This window comes from Oncorhynchus mykiss, chromosome 12 (assembly GCF_013265735.2).
Source record: "Oncorhynchus mykiss isolate Arlee chromosome 12, USDA_OmykA_1.1, whole genome shotgun sequence".
In the NCBI taxonomy this organism is placed as follows: Eukaryota; Metazoa; Chordata; class Actinopteri; order Salmoniformes; family Salmonidae; genus Oncorhynchus; species Oncorhynchus mykiss.
In genome coordinates this window covers 59,599,093-59,614,156 of record NC_048576.1, presented here as the reverse complement: position 1 = coordinate 59,614,156, position 15,064 = coordinate 59,599,093, and the positions used below count along the sequence as shown (strand labels likewise).

At 42.4% G+C, this 15,064-nt stretch overlaps 1 long non-coding RNA gene across 1 annotated transcript; it reads right to left on the bottom strand.

Annotated features, from left to right (window-relative positions):
• Nucleotides 1-2,633: 2,633 nt before the first annotated feature.
• LOC110537890 lies at nucleotides 2,634-14,786 on the bottom strand. The gene is made up of 5 exons (XR_002475687.2): nucleotides 14,358-14,786; nucleotides 13,930-14,248; nucleotides 13,599-13,676; nucleotides 11,806-11,916; nucleotides 2,634-3,779 (listed from the first exon to the last, which is right to left on the bottom strand). It is a non-coding gene; the product is annotated as an uncharacterized LOC110537890 (long non-coding RNA).
• Nucleotides 14,787-15,064: the final 278 nt, after the last annotated feature.

Genomic DNA, 15,064 nt, shown 5'->3' with positions numbered 1-15,064 from the left:
CTATTGGATCACTCCAATCCTCTTTGTCAGTGATCTACAGTGCCTCGAAAAGAACACGAGGTGGAAGTAGTGCGGCAGCAGCTCTTTAAGGGGGTCAGCCGCAGCACTACCCAGTACACGGGACAAATTTGAAATTCTTACTCGGAATGCATCCTGCCGTGCAGAAGGATACCATATTGGAGTGATCCAATAGCTCACATAGCCATGGTTACGTACATAACCTCCGTTTTCAGCAGTGGCCAGCACAGCACTTGTATGTGAAGCTATTCACAATAAAGATCAGCCACAATAGTGGAATTTGCAGTCCACCTTTAAAATAAAAGTCCCTGATTGAAACGGATACAAATAGTGGAATCAGTTCCAAATTTGTGCTAGATAATACTTAACAAGTTTGGAATGTTTTTATATAAATTCAACAACAGACAGTAATGAAAGAATTTGACAAAAAGGAAAAATAATTTAAAATCGCACTGTGGATGTATTAGTCTTCATAATTGAATTGGGGCAAACTTACACTGAGTATACCAAACACGAGGAACACTTTAATATTGAGTTGCACCCCCCTTTTGCACTCAGAACAGCCTCAATTCATCGGGGCATGGACTTTACCAGGTGTTGAAAGCGTTCCACAGTGATGCTGGCCCTTGTTGACTCCAATGCTTCCCACAGTTGTGTCAAGTTGGCTGAATTTCCTTTGGGTGCTGGACCATTCTTAATACACACGGTATACTGTTGACTGTGAAATAGCCCAGCAGCATTGCAGTTCTTGACACAAACCGGTGCACCGGCACCTACTACCATACCCCATTCAAAGGCACTTAAATCTTTTGTCTTTCCCATTCACCCTCTGAATGGCACACATACACAATCTATGTCTCAAGTCTTAAAAATCCTTCTTTAACCTTCCTCCTCCCCTTCATCTACACTGATTGAAGTGGATTTAACAAGTGACATCAATAAGGGACCATAGCTTTCATAGGATTCACCTGGTCAGCCCATGTTATGTTTTGTATACTCAGTGTATATTTCACTGCAGAACTTCACCTATGAATTGTGGATCAATGGAATTGTGAATCAGCCTATTCAGTGACACTTATTTCCTTTCTCATTTATTGAATTATGTCTCGATTTATTTATGTATCTATTTATAGTGATTTTCGGTGCATTTCTGTTTTTTATATAAATTTGTCACAAGTTCTAAAAACCTGTTTTCACATTGTCATTATGGGGTATTGTGTGTAGATTGCTGAGGAAATTATTTATGTAATCCATTTTAGAATAAGGCTGTAACATAGCAAAATGTGGAAGAAGTCAAGGGGTCTGAATATTTTTCAAAGGCACTGTATGTGTGCATTTATTTAATTCTAATTAAATAATTAGAATGACAGGTTTGGTTCTTCATATTAAATTAAAACCAAAAAGCACATTTTAGTTTTCATGAATTTGTACGATATAGTCAATTTTGACTTTGTGTCTGTGTTATTTAGTTATAAAAAAAAAAACAGGTCCTACCTTCCAGCTAGCTAATTAGCAGGGGACAGAGCTAGCTAGTTAATGGCTCCACCGAGAAGAAGAAAGACTACACCCTTCGAAACTGTGGTCGATGTGTGTCAGAGTTACAAACACAATATCTTTATTGCCAATACGAAAGAGGTGCACAAGACATATGGGGGAAGGTGTTGTGGGAGATGATTGGTTTGTAGATTAAGCCAATGAGCAATGTGCCGGGAGATTCTCGGCACTCTGTATTGGTTAACGAAGGCCACGTTTGATGCGTTGGTCCTTGGGACATCAATTGAAGATGAAATGTTAAATTAAGATGACTTTTTTAAATATATTTTTTTATTTAACCTTTATTTATCTAGGCAAGTCAGTTAAGAACAAATTCTTATTTACAATGATGGCCTACCCCGGACAAATATGTGCTGTCCAATGGGACTCCCAATCATGACCGGATGTGATACAGCCTGGATTCGAACCAGGGACAGTAGTGATGCCTCTTTCACTGAGATGCAGTGCCACTCGGGAGCTTTACTTTAGAGCATGTGCCATCCTTCAGCACAACATAATGGACATGTCACATTTGACATTGGCGAATAAATGTCTACTTTTTTATTTTTACCCATCTACCAATAGATGCCCTTCTTTTTGAGTCATTGAAAAACTTCCCTGGTCTTTGAGGTTGAATCTGTGTTTGAAATTCACTGCTCGACTGAGACATTACAGATAATTGTATGAGTGGGGTACAGAGATGAGGTAGTCATTCAAAAATCATGTTAAACACTATTATTGCACACAGAGTGAGTTCATGCAACTTATGTGACTTGTTACTCACATTTTTACTCCTGAACTTATTTTGTCTTACCATAAAAGGGGTTGAATATTTGTTTACATTTGTAAACATTTTGAAAAACATAATTCCACTGACCTTATCTGTGTAGGCGAGTGCCCCCCAAAAATCTCAATGTAACACATTTTAAATGCAGGCTGTAACACAACAAAATGTGTAAAAAGTCAAGAGGAGTGAAAACCTTCTCAAGGCACTGTAGATCTATTTGTTAGAAAGAATATTATATTTCCCTTGATGAAGTAATGTTGAATGTAAAACATGGCTCAACTTACCCCACTCTCCCCGAATTAATGAAATTGATTGGTGACTGTTTTAATTGATGAAGCGAGACACAGAGACAAAGACATCCATCCAGTTTGACTGTGCCCACCCCCTTCACAAGTTCAACGCACTACCCTCCGGCATCCCACTGTAAGAAAAGAAAAGAAAAGGGGGTTTGATAACCACCCTGGAGGTGATGACTGAGAACTCAACCAGCGGGACTAATGCAACACATTTTATAGTAAAGTCCATCACAGATGAGAGAATTTATACAAAGGTACATTGTGCTCTCATGCAACAGACATCAAGATTACATAGCAACAAGTTTCTGTCTCTTGGTCATTTACTGCTTGTTTATACAGAAGTACTAATGTAACATAGACAGCAGGTCATTCCCTCAAACGATTAAGTTCAGCATTCATCTGCCATATGGGAGAGGAAAAGGAGATTTGATGTCCCTGGCACAGACAAACAGGTACACAGACACCAAGCCATCGTAAATCTACTGTCAGTGTTAAAATCTCAGCGGCTCCTCTCAATTCACAGACACAGTTCTAAGAACACTATTATGTTGCCTATTAGATATGACAGTGGGAATGTACTAATATAGGGATACATTCTAATATAAAAGTAATGTGATTAACATAATGTTGTAATTCTACGACACTGGACAGAATTTTTTTTATTTATTTATCCGTTATTTTACCAGGTAAGTTGACTGAGAACACGTTCTCATTTGCAGCAACGAGCTGGGGAATAGTTACAGGGGAGAGGAGGGGGGATGAATGAGCCAATTGTAAATATAAGTGCAACATAAACACAATTCATGCTTTTACTGAGTTACAGTTCATATAAGGAAATCAGTCCATTTAAATACATTCATTAGGCCCTAATTTATAGATTTCACATGACTGGGAATATAGATATGGATCTGTTGGTCACATATACTTTAAAAAAAGTAGGGGTGTGGATAAGAAAACCAGTCAGTATCTGGTGATACCACCATTTGCAGCATGCAGCTCGACATCTTCGCACAGAGTTGATCAGGCTGTTGATTGTGGCCTGTGGAATGTTGTCCCACTCCTCTTCAATGGGCCAGCAGCATACCACCCTGCATCCCACTGCTGGCTTGCCACTGAAGCTAATTAGGGTTGTTCCTGGTTGGTCCCTGGATGGGAGAGGAGTAGGAGGAACTTTTTAGGAAGAAGTCTTTAAGAGGAAGTCTTAAGGAGGAACTCTTTCCTCTGGTCTAAAATAAAATATCTCAATGCCCCAGGGCAATGATTGGGGAACATCGCCTTGTGTAAGGGTGCCGTCTTTAGGATGGGATGTTAAACTGGTGTCCTGAAGATCCCATGGCACTTATCATAAGAGTAGGGGTGTTAACTGCAGTGTCTTGGCTAAATTCCCAATCTGGCCCTCATACCATCATGGCCACCTAATCATCCCCAGCTTCCAATTGGCTCATTCATCCCCCTTCCTCTCCCCTGTAACTATTCCCCAAGTCGTTGCTGTAAATGAGAATGTGTTTTCAGTCAACTTACCTGGTAAAATAAAGGTAAAATAAATAAATACAGTTCAATGGGTGTGCGATGTTGCTGGATATTGCCGGGAACTGGAACACGCTGTCGATCCAGAGCATTCCAAACATGCTCAATGGGTGACATGTCTGTTGACTATGCAGGACCATGGAGGAACTAGGACATTTTCAGCTTCCAGGAACTGTGTACAGATCCTTGTGACAAGGGGCCATGTATTATCATGCTGAAACATGAGGTGATGGCAGCAGATGAATGGCACAACAGTGGGCCTCAGGATCTCGTCAGGGTATCTCTGTGCATTCAAATTGCCATCGATAAAATGCAATTGTGTTCGTTGTCAGTAGCTTATGCCTGCCCATACCATAACCCCACCCCCACCATGGGGCACTCTGTTCACAACACTAACATCAGCAAACCGCTCACCAACAAGACACTATCTGCCCGGTACAGTTGAAACCGGGATTCATCAATGCAGAGCACAGTGTACCAGTGGCCATCGAAGGTTTGCCCACTTAAGCTATTAATTCAGCTCATGAAACATGGGACCAACACTTTACATGTTGCTTTTATATTTTTGTTCAGTATAGTTACTCCAAAATACTAACATAAATGACAGAATGAAAATAAGGAAGATAGTACAGAATAAAAATATTCCAAAACATGCTTCCTGATTGCAATAAGGCACTAAAGTAAAACTGAAAAAAATGTTGCAAAGAAATTAACTTTATGTCCTGAATACAAAGCATTATGTTTGGGCCAAATCTAACAAAACACAACACTGAGTACCACTCGTTCATATTTTCAAGCATGGTGGTGGCTGCATCATGTTATGTGTATGCTTGTCATTGGCAAGGACTGTCAGTGCCAGTACATATGCCTCCTACCTTCACAAATGACTCATCATACAAAATAAATTTGCAAGACTAGCCCCCTCCAATTACCTGGCTCCATCTGAAACATTGTTTAAGAAACTCAATATCTTGTCTATTTACGACATGTACACCAATTACGCACATTCATCTACAAATACTCATACCTCCCAGACAACTTACCGAAATCCGTTAATGGATTCTTCCAGGTTAATTCTGCGATAACATTCACCCTCCCAACTGCCACATCTCACAGTCAATTCTCTATCAGATATAGAGGTACCTGGAATTCTTATCTTCACATCGCCAAAACATCATCCCTCAATAACGTCAAGCTAAGACTGGGGGTCAGCCTGATGACCCAAACTACTCAGTAATCTTCTCCACACTCGCACGCACACACATTTAAACAATAAAAATGATTACTGATCAATTAATTTATACGTTTATAATTCATCAGATTTTTGTGGTGTGGTTTTCATATAAGCCCTTTTTTAATCTGTATTTGTCACGTTGTATAGGAGACAGCCGCAGGAATACAATTTTAAAATAGCACTCCCCCGGCCGGACCTGACTGTACTCAAGCCCTAGGTAGAAAATCCGCTCACTCCCCCGGCCGGACCTGACTGCAACACATCAGGAACCTGCCTACTTCCTGATTGACCCTCTCCACCTGCCCATTTGCTTGATGATGGTACCCGAAGGTGAGACTGACCGTGACCCCCAGGCGTTCCATGAACGCCTTCCATTTGCGAGGTGAACTGAGGGCCACAGTCTGACACAATATCCTCCGGGATCCCATAGTGCCGGGAAGACGTGCGTTAAAAGATTCTCCGCAGTTTGTATGGCCGACGGAAGCCCAGGCAGAGGAAGGAAGGGACAAGCTTTGGAAAACCGGTCCACAACGACGAGAACAGTGGTGTTCCCCTGGCTGGGGGGAAGGTCAGTGACAAAGTCCATCGAGAGGTGAGACCAGGGTCGTTGTGGAACTGGCAGGGGAAGAAGCTTTCCATAAGGGAGGTGTCTGGGTGTCTTAAACTGGGCACAGATGGATCAAAACAACCTAAAACAACAGGGTGCGTGGAGGTGTCTATAATCAAGAAGGTAATCTGTTCTAAATGAGTGTCATGGGTCAGCAGAGAAATGGGAACAGTGATGTGATGTACGAGCCCTGTCCCTATTGGACAATCATCTAGGGCACGAATCGGAACGGATGACTGTAGGGGAACAAAAGGAATGCGTAATGCAGCTCCAGAATCAATCAGAGCTAACGGGAGTGAGGGGCTAGGATAATCAGAGAATTTATTGGGAAAACACACTGGTTGAGTTGACAGAAAAGGAGAGGAGATCTTGCATCCTCCCAGGGTGGGAGCAGGGGAGAACCGAACGACATTTATGTTATAGAGAAGGTATAAAAGATCGGTGAAGAATCCAGCTACGAACTGGTCCGTTTGGTACCATTTTGTGAAACTCGTGGGAGACAATACGGCCACATTACCATAACGCTGTTCATATAATAGCCTCAGTTATGAGGCTTGCATCTAATTGCTATACAGGATGAATGACGAAAGACAAAACTATTTGTGAAATTATGGGATGCTATGTAATGATGTAATTTGAGAGAAATGTATTTCTGTGCAAAGTTTCACTTAAGTCTCTGGCACGCCCCCATGAACACAGTTAGGACCTGGCGTCATGAGACAGCCTATTTCTGCTCTTCCGAATAAAACCCCCACCTTGAGAATTTCTCAACAGACCATGTTTCTCTCAATTACGAAAGGACAAAGGTTGCAGACCAGCTTACCTTGATAACGAGAGGACCAAGGTTTGAGTAGATGACGGAATCTTTTAACCATACCACGTGGTTAAACTCTTAGACTATCGATACCGACAGAATAAGAACAAGTCTTTGATATGAATTACTAGTCTGCAGCTAGGAATTCGGTATCATTGAACGCGAAGACCGACAACCTTCGAAACAGCTATTCTATAACGACATGAATGAATGTCACTCTGAACTATCCATTCTAACCACGGCAGAGAGAGCGAGGGCGAACAGACTCTCCAACAGAAACAAACTTTTCAACAGAGATCCCGAAGACACACTGAGCGTAAATGTATATATTGATTGCAATTATTCCCAAATGAGTGAGCGTTCATGTGCAAAGGATTAGCATTTCAATTGTTAATTAATTAAGTGTGTGTTGTCTTATCTCAGTCGACCCCCACTCCCCTTTTGTACACCAAATCGGCGACGCCGGTTTATCCCACTAGGAAAACACTGTTATCATTTCCTAACATGATAATTAATTCATTAATTCGAAGTCTAAGTGATCAGATATTAAAATATTTGAAAAGTTGTATTATGAAAATTTTAACTTTGTAATCTGAATATTTTCCTTGGTGCCCCGACTTCCTAGTTAATTACAGTGCCTTGCGAAAGTATTCGGCCCCCTTGAACTTCGTGAGCTTTTGCCACATTTTAGGCTTCAAACATAAAGATATAAAACTGAAGAAGAATCAACAACAAGTGGGACACAATCATGAAGTGGAACGACATTTATTGGATATTTCAAACTTTTTTAACAAATCAAAAACTGAAAAATTGGGCGTGCAAAATTATTCAGCCCCCTTAAGTTAATACTTTGTAGCGCCACCTTTTGCTGCGATTACAGCTGTAAGTCGCTTGGGGTATGTCTCTATCAGTTTTGCACATCGAGAGACTGAATTTTTTTCCCATTCCTCCTTGCAAAACAGCTCGAGCTCAGTGAGGTTGGATGGAGAGCATTTGTGAACAGCAGTTTTCAGTTCTTTCCACAGATTCTCGATTGGATTCAGGTCTGGACTTTGACTTGGCCATTCTAACACCTGGATATGTTTATTTTTGAACCATTCCATTGTAGATTTTGCTTTATGTTTTGGATCATTGTCTTGTTGGAAGACAAATCTCCATCCCAGTCTTAGGTCTTTTGCAGACTCCATCAGGTTTTCTTCCAGAATGGTCCTGTATTGGCTCCATCCATCTTCCCATCAATTTTAACCATCTTCCCTGTCCCTGCTGAAGAAAAGCAGGCCCAAACCATGATGCTGCCACCACCATGTTTGACAGTGGGGATGGTGTGATGCTTTTACGCCAAACATAACGTTTTGCATTGTTGCCAAAAAGTTCCATTTTGGTTTCATCTGACCAGAGCACCTTCTTCCACGTTTGGTGTGTCTCCCAGGTGGCTTGGGGCAAACTTTAACCAACACTTTTTATGGATATCTTTAAGAAATGGCTTTCTTCTTGCCACTCTTCCATAAAGGCCAGATTTGTGCAATATACGACTGATTGTTGTCCTATGGACAGAGTCTCCCACCTCAGCTGTAGATCTCTGCAGTTCATCCAGAGTGATCATGGGCCTCTTGGCTGCATCTCTGATCAGTTTTCTCCTTGTATGAGCTGAAAGTTTAGAGGGACGGCCAGGTCTTGGTAGATTTGCAGTGGTCTGATACTCCTTCCATTTCAATATTATCGCTTGCACAGTGCTCCTTGGGATGTTTAAAGCTTGGGAAATCTTTTTGTATCCAAATCCGGCTTTAAACTTCTTCACAACAGTATCTCGGACCTGCCTGGTGTGTTCCATTTAACGGACCTCTGAGACTATCACAGTGCAGGTGCATTTATACGGAGACTTGATTACACACAGGTGGATTGTATTTGTCATCATTAGTCATTTAGGTCAACATTGGATCATTCAGAGATCCTCACTGAACTTCTGGAGAGAGTTTGCTGCACTGAAAGTAAAGGGGCTGAATAATTTTGCACGCCCAATTTTTCAGTTTTTGATTTGTTAAAAAAGTTTGAAATATCCAATAAATGTCGTTCCACTTCATGATTGTGTCCCACTTGTTGTTGATTCTTCACAAAAAAATACAGTTTTATATCTTTATGTTTGAAGCCTGAAATGTGGCAAAAGGTCGCAAAGTTCAAGGGGGCCGAATACTTTCGCAAGGCACTGTACATTTGCCTGATTAGTTAATCACGAAATGCTAATTACAGAGAATATTTGATAAAAACTAAAAGTCTTCAGTTAATGATAGTAAAGACACGACAACGGATAACACGCAAGCCGATACAACAGAGCACAGGTACTCACAAGACCAACGGACATGGAACAATAATCAAAAAGGACAATGGGGAACAGAGGGCACATAGTGGGGCAAAAAAAGTATTTAGTCAGCCACCAATTGTGTAAGTTCTCCCACTTAAAAAGATGAGAGGCCTGTAATTTGCATCATAGGTACACTTCAACTATGACAGACAAAATGAGAAAAAAAATCCAGAAAATCACATTGTAGGATTTTTAATGAATTTATTTGCCTCAGCTCATTGGCTAGCTCCACTCCTATTCCCCAGGCGCTCTCTTTTGATGACTTCTGTAACCATAATAGCATTGGTTTCATGCACGTTAACATTAGAAGCCTCCTCCCTAAGTTTGTTTTATTCACTGCTTTAGCACACGCTGCCAACATGGATGTCCTAGCCGTGTCTGAATCCTGGCTTAGGAAGACCACCAAAAACTCTGAAATCTCCATCCCTAACTACAACATTTTCAGACAACGGCCAAAGGGGGCGGTGTCGCAATCTACTGCAGAGATAGCCTGCAGAGCTGTGTCCTACTATCCAGGTCTGTACCCAAACAATTTTAACTTCTACTTTTAAAAATCCACCTCTCTAAAAACAAGTCTCTCACCGTTGCCGCCTGCTATAGACCACCCTCTGCCCCCTGCTGTGCTCTGGACACCATATGTGAACTGATTGCCCCCCCATCTATCTTCAGAGCTCGTGCTGCTAGGTGACCTAAACTGGGACATGTTTAACACCCCAGCCATCCTACAATCTAAGCTTGATGCCCTCAATCTCACACAAATTATCAATGAACCTACCAAGTACCACCCCAAAGCCGTAAACACGGGCACCATCATAGATATCATCCTAACCAACTTGCCCTCTAAATACACCTCTGCTGTTTTCAACCAAGATCTCAGCGATCACTGCCTGATTTCCTACATCCGTAATGGGTCAGCGGTCAAATGCCCTCCACTCACTGTCAAACGATCCCTGAAACACGTAATGACATCATTTGTGCACCAATGATATGACCGCTGTTTCGTTGATTGACTGTATTTTAACCCAATGACCACTGATCGTCTTGAAATCTAGCTGGGTAGATAGCCAATGAGCTGAGGTAAACGGGAATATGTAATGTTTATGTGTTGGAAGACCAATCCATGTAGTAAACTCCGGCGTAAAGAGGGTCATTCGCCATTGAAGTTTCATACCGGAAGGAGCAATGCATGTTACGCATAGCGTTGTTTTGGTAAAGCGCATCTTCAGCTGTTTATATATCAATTAGTATGGTGACTAAGTCAGGGAAAGCTAAATCTAAGTCTAGATATACAAATGTACACACAATTTTAGAAGAAATTGATCGGGAAAATTAGACAGAGATTGTTGGAGGACGATTCATTTAGCGATTCCCAAATGGAAGAATATTTTTTGAACGGAGAGGACATTGTTTTGGACTGGCAAGTTTTTCTCATGCCAATGCCGTGGTTAGAAATTAATAATACAAAATATTATTTGTGAAATGAAATAGCCTATTTGAGGCTGTTGAGGGGAGGGCAGGCACACAACAATGGCCAAAGTGAAATGGAGACAGTAGATACAGCTGGTCTGTTGTAATATAATAAAGACAATAGATCTAGCTGGTCTGTCATAATATAATAGAGACAGTAGATCTAGCTGAAATGTCATAATATAAAATAGACAGTAGATCTAGCAGGTCTATAATAATATATTCAACCTTATGTTCCCTGTGTTAATATATATGTTTATTAAACCGGGATACAGGGATCATATGTGAAACTATTCTAACTGAACATTTTCTTTCACAGTGACACTGACTCCGAATGGGAGCCCCCAGTGCCAAGCTCATCCAGCTCCTGCCACAAGTGGTGTTCATCTGCCCAAATTTATTTCTGCAGGCATGGATGTGCCTCAGGTCCAAAAGGGCACAGCATGGAGGCGTCGCTGTGTTCTTTGCAAAATGAAGTCCCCCATCACCTGCACCACATGCTTGGTGACCCTCTGCTTTACAGCAGAAAGAGACTGCTATGGCACCTGGCATCAGCAGCACAATATTGTGTAGAGGACTTGAGGGTCTTCCAAATATTGAAAGTGTTATTTTGTAAATGTTTATATATTTTTTCCATGTTTTGTCTCCATGGGGGGGGGGGGGGGGGGGGGGGTGTTAGAATACAATTTTGGTATTTTGCATCCTGTTTTAATTATTATTTTTTCTTCTTCAAGTGTTCAGGGAGGTTTAGGTCAAATATATTTTGCTGAAGGGGAGGGCCATCCATTTTCATTTCAGTAGCCCAATTTTCTCCATGTCAAATTCACTAACTAGCTAACCAACAACTCTAATGACGTATTTGAAAGACAACAAGTGCTCATTGTGCACATTTATTTATGTTTATTTGTTATTAACAAACATGAGTAGTCACATGCAAAAAAAAAGCCAACAAGCTCTCGCAGTCTCAAGTTAGAAGTAGACGTTCATCCATGTTTCTCAAAAGTCAAATTTCGAAGAGTTTAAGTCATTAACTAGTAAGTTCAATCACAAAGGCTGGTCTGAGTGCATCTCTTCAGTTTCATTCAGTAGTACAACACAAATCATATTGCATTTTATCATGGGCACAGTAGGATTATAGATCTGGGATGTTTAAATTATCTTACCCCCAGAGTGAGAGTACATCCATTCCAGAAGATCTCCTTGCTGCAAGTGGCATTGATCATGCTCTGCTTCTCATGGGATGAGCAGGATGTTCCGCAAGCAACACCTCATTTCTAAAATGTGGGGAAAAGGGGACATAAAGTCAACATTTCAATGCATCTACAAATTGATATCAAGTGATAAAATCTCAAATGTTCAATAAAAATGTAATGGAAAAACTGCACTTGTCCTTGTGAAAATGACAGTTTATTAAAAATTCTACAGCTGTAATGTCATCAATCAAATCAAATTTTATTTATATAGCACATTTCTGAAAACAAATGCATTTCAAGCTGTTCAAAGTCATGCTTTGAAAGGCATATGTCACTTAACATCTTTCCTCTTGGCAGATCTCTACAGGTGACCAGGGGATTCTCTCTACCACATGTGAATGTCCCCATAGAGCTTATAAGTGTAGCCAGGCGGCACAATTGGCTATTTTTGCAGTTCACAATATCGGCTGTGAGGATGTGGAATGCAAGTGGAGGGAGCCAGCCGTGCCCAACCAGCTGGAGTCAGTGGAGGATCTGTACCTGGCTTAAGACAACAACCCTCTGTCCCGAGAGCCCACAGAGAAGGATCTTCAGAGTCTAAGGAACCCTCTCCGGGGCAGGTTCAGTGGAGTGCATAGATAATAAACAGAGAATAGCCGTTCAGGAGTCGTATGGCTTGCTGGTAGAAGCTGTTGAGAAGCATTTTGTATCTAGACTTGGCACTCCGGTACCGCTTGCCATGAGGTAGCAGAGAGATCAGTCAATGACTATAAATATAGACTGTGGCTGGAGTCTTTAGGGCTTTCCTCTGACACTGCCTGGTATAGAGGTCCTGGATGGCAGGAAACTTGGCCCCAGTGATGTACTGGGCCGTACGTATGTAGTGCCTTGCGGTCAGAGGCCGAGCAGTTGCCATACCAGGCAGTGATGCAACCAGTGCTCTTGATGGTGCAGCTGTTTAACCTTTTGAGGATCTGAGGAACACAAATCTTTTCAGTCTCTTGAGGGGGAATAGGGTTTGTCGTGCCCTCGGACCATGTCAGTTTGTTGGTGATGTGGACACCAAGGAACTTGAAGCTCTCAACCTACTCCACTACAGCCCTGTCAATGGGGGCATGCTCGGTCCTCCTTTTCCTGTAGTCCACATTCATGTCCTTTGTCTTGATCACATTGAGGGAGAGGTTGTTGTCCTGGCACCACACGGCCAGGTCTCTGACCTCCTCCCTATAGGCTGTCATATTGTTGTCGTGATCAGGCCTACCACTTGTGTCATCAGCAAACTTGGTGTTGGGAGTCGTGCCTGGCCATGCAGTCATGAGTGAACAGGAAGTACAGAAGGGGACTTAGCATGCACCCCTGAGGGGCCCCCATGTTGAGGATCAGCGTGGCAGATGTGTTTTTACATAAACTTACCACCTGGGGGCATCAAGAAGTCCAGGGACCTTTCCATTGAAGAGGCAGTGATGTCAAAGGATTTCTATATCCAGGAGGAGAGAGGGTCTTACAGCCTTCGTGAAGACCATCCTTACCAGCACCAGGTCCAAGGGCAGCGCCACATCACTGGAAGGGACAATTGCTTCTTCTTTGTGTGGACCACCAAAGCCTCCATTACCATCCCCATCCAGTGTGACAACCTCTGGCAGACTCATATTACTGGACTGGAGGAGTTTTTTAAGGACCACATTCTTCCAAAGTTGGCACCGCAACAGTGAACATCTGTAAATATCTTGTAAATACTTTTTGCACATATTAGTTTTTCTTACCTTGAAGTTTTATTCCAATGTTTTTTGGGGGGGCACTGGATCAGCGTCTTCTTCGCACCACCTGTCAGTAGCTGTTTTCTGGGAAGCAAATGGTCCAAAAATATTACACATAGTTCACACACACACTTGGCTCCCATAATAGGTTATATTACATTCAAGTTTTCCGCAAAGCAGCCAACTAAAGTAAGGTAGTTAACATAAGTTCAATCACAAGGGCTGGTCTGAGTGCATCTCCTCACAGTTTCATTCAGTAGTACAACACAATTCACATTGCATTTTTATCATGGGCACAGTGGGAATTTATATCTGTGAAGTTTAAATTATTTCTTACCCCCTTTGTTTTGTGGAGCTTCAGTTTCTGCTAAATGCAGGATGGGAGAGACATCACTTCTCCTTGCTGAGGGTGGCATTGATCATACTTCTCGTGGGGTGAGCCTTATGTTCCGCATGTCACGTCTCATGTATAAAACATGTGGAAAAGGGGACAGGCAAAACTGAGACATCTACAAATTCAATGTTTTACACAATATTGTATCATATTTGATGAGTTACTGAATTGTTCGTCCACAGGCTTGATGTGCTGTAGTCTCCACAACCACATCACACTGGCACAGGATGTCCATGCACAGGATGGTCTGAGGGAGGCACTCCTGTTGGAATGGAAAACAAAGAGACATTTGGTCAATAGTGGGTATTTTTCAATGCTGTATCAACTTTATCTGTACAGACAATGCATTGTTTATCCTAACACAACCCCACCTTCGACAATGTGACAACTCGTCCCTTAACACCAAACCCTCATGCCTCGTTGTTCTCGTTTCCCAACCAACAGCTACTTCTCTGATGAGTGTGCCTTGGAGGTTAACAAGTGCACAGCAAGTCTGCACCAGCACATTACTATAACGCAGACAAGGTGGGATGAATTTCAGGATTTTTACATCTTATAGTCAAGCATTTGCCCTATCAACATGGATCCCATTTCTCGCTATGTCTTTTGTGAGATGCATCTCACGCTCTATGAACCTTTGTGGTTCAGGAATGGAGGAATGTTCACAGTAATTCCTGCATGTGTCAAGCTCTGGATCAAGAAGCCTTTGTCTGGGCCTCCTGGGTGGCGCAGTGCTAGCTGTGCCACCAGAGATTCTGGGTTCGAGCCCAGGCTCTGTCGCAGCCGGCCGCGACCGGGAGGTCCATGGGGCGACGCACAGTTGGCCAAGCGTCGTCCGGGTTTGGCCGGCAGGGATATCTTCGTCTCATTGCGCACTAGCGACTCCTGTGGCGGGCCGGGCTCAGTGCACGCAGACCAGGTCGCCAGGTGTACAGTGTTTCCTCTGACACTTTGGTGCGGCTGGCTTCCGGGTTGGATGTGCGTTGTGTCAAGAAGCAGTGCGGCTTGGTTGGGTTGGGTTTCGGAGGACATATGGCTCTCGACCTCTCCCGAATCCGTGCGGGAGTTGCACCGATGA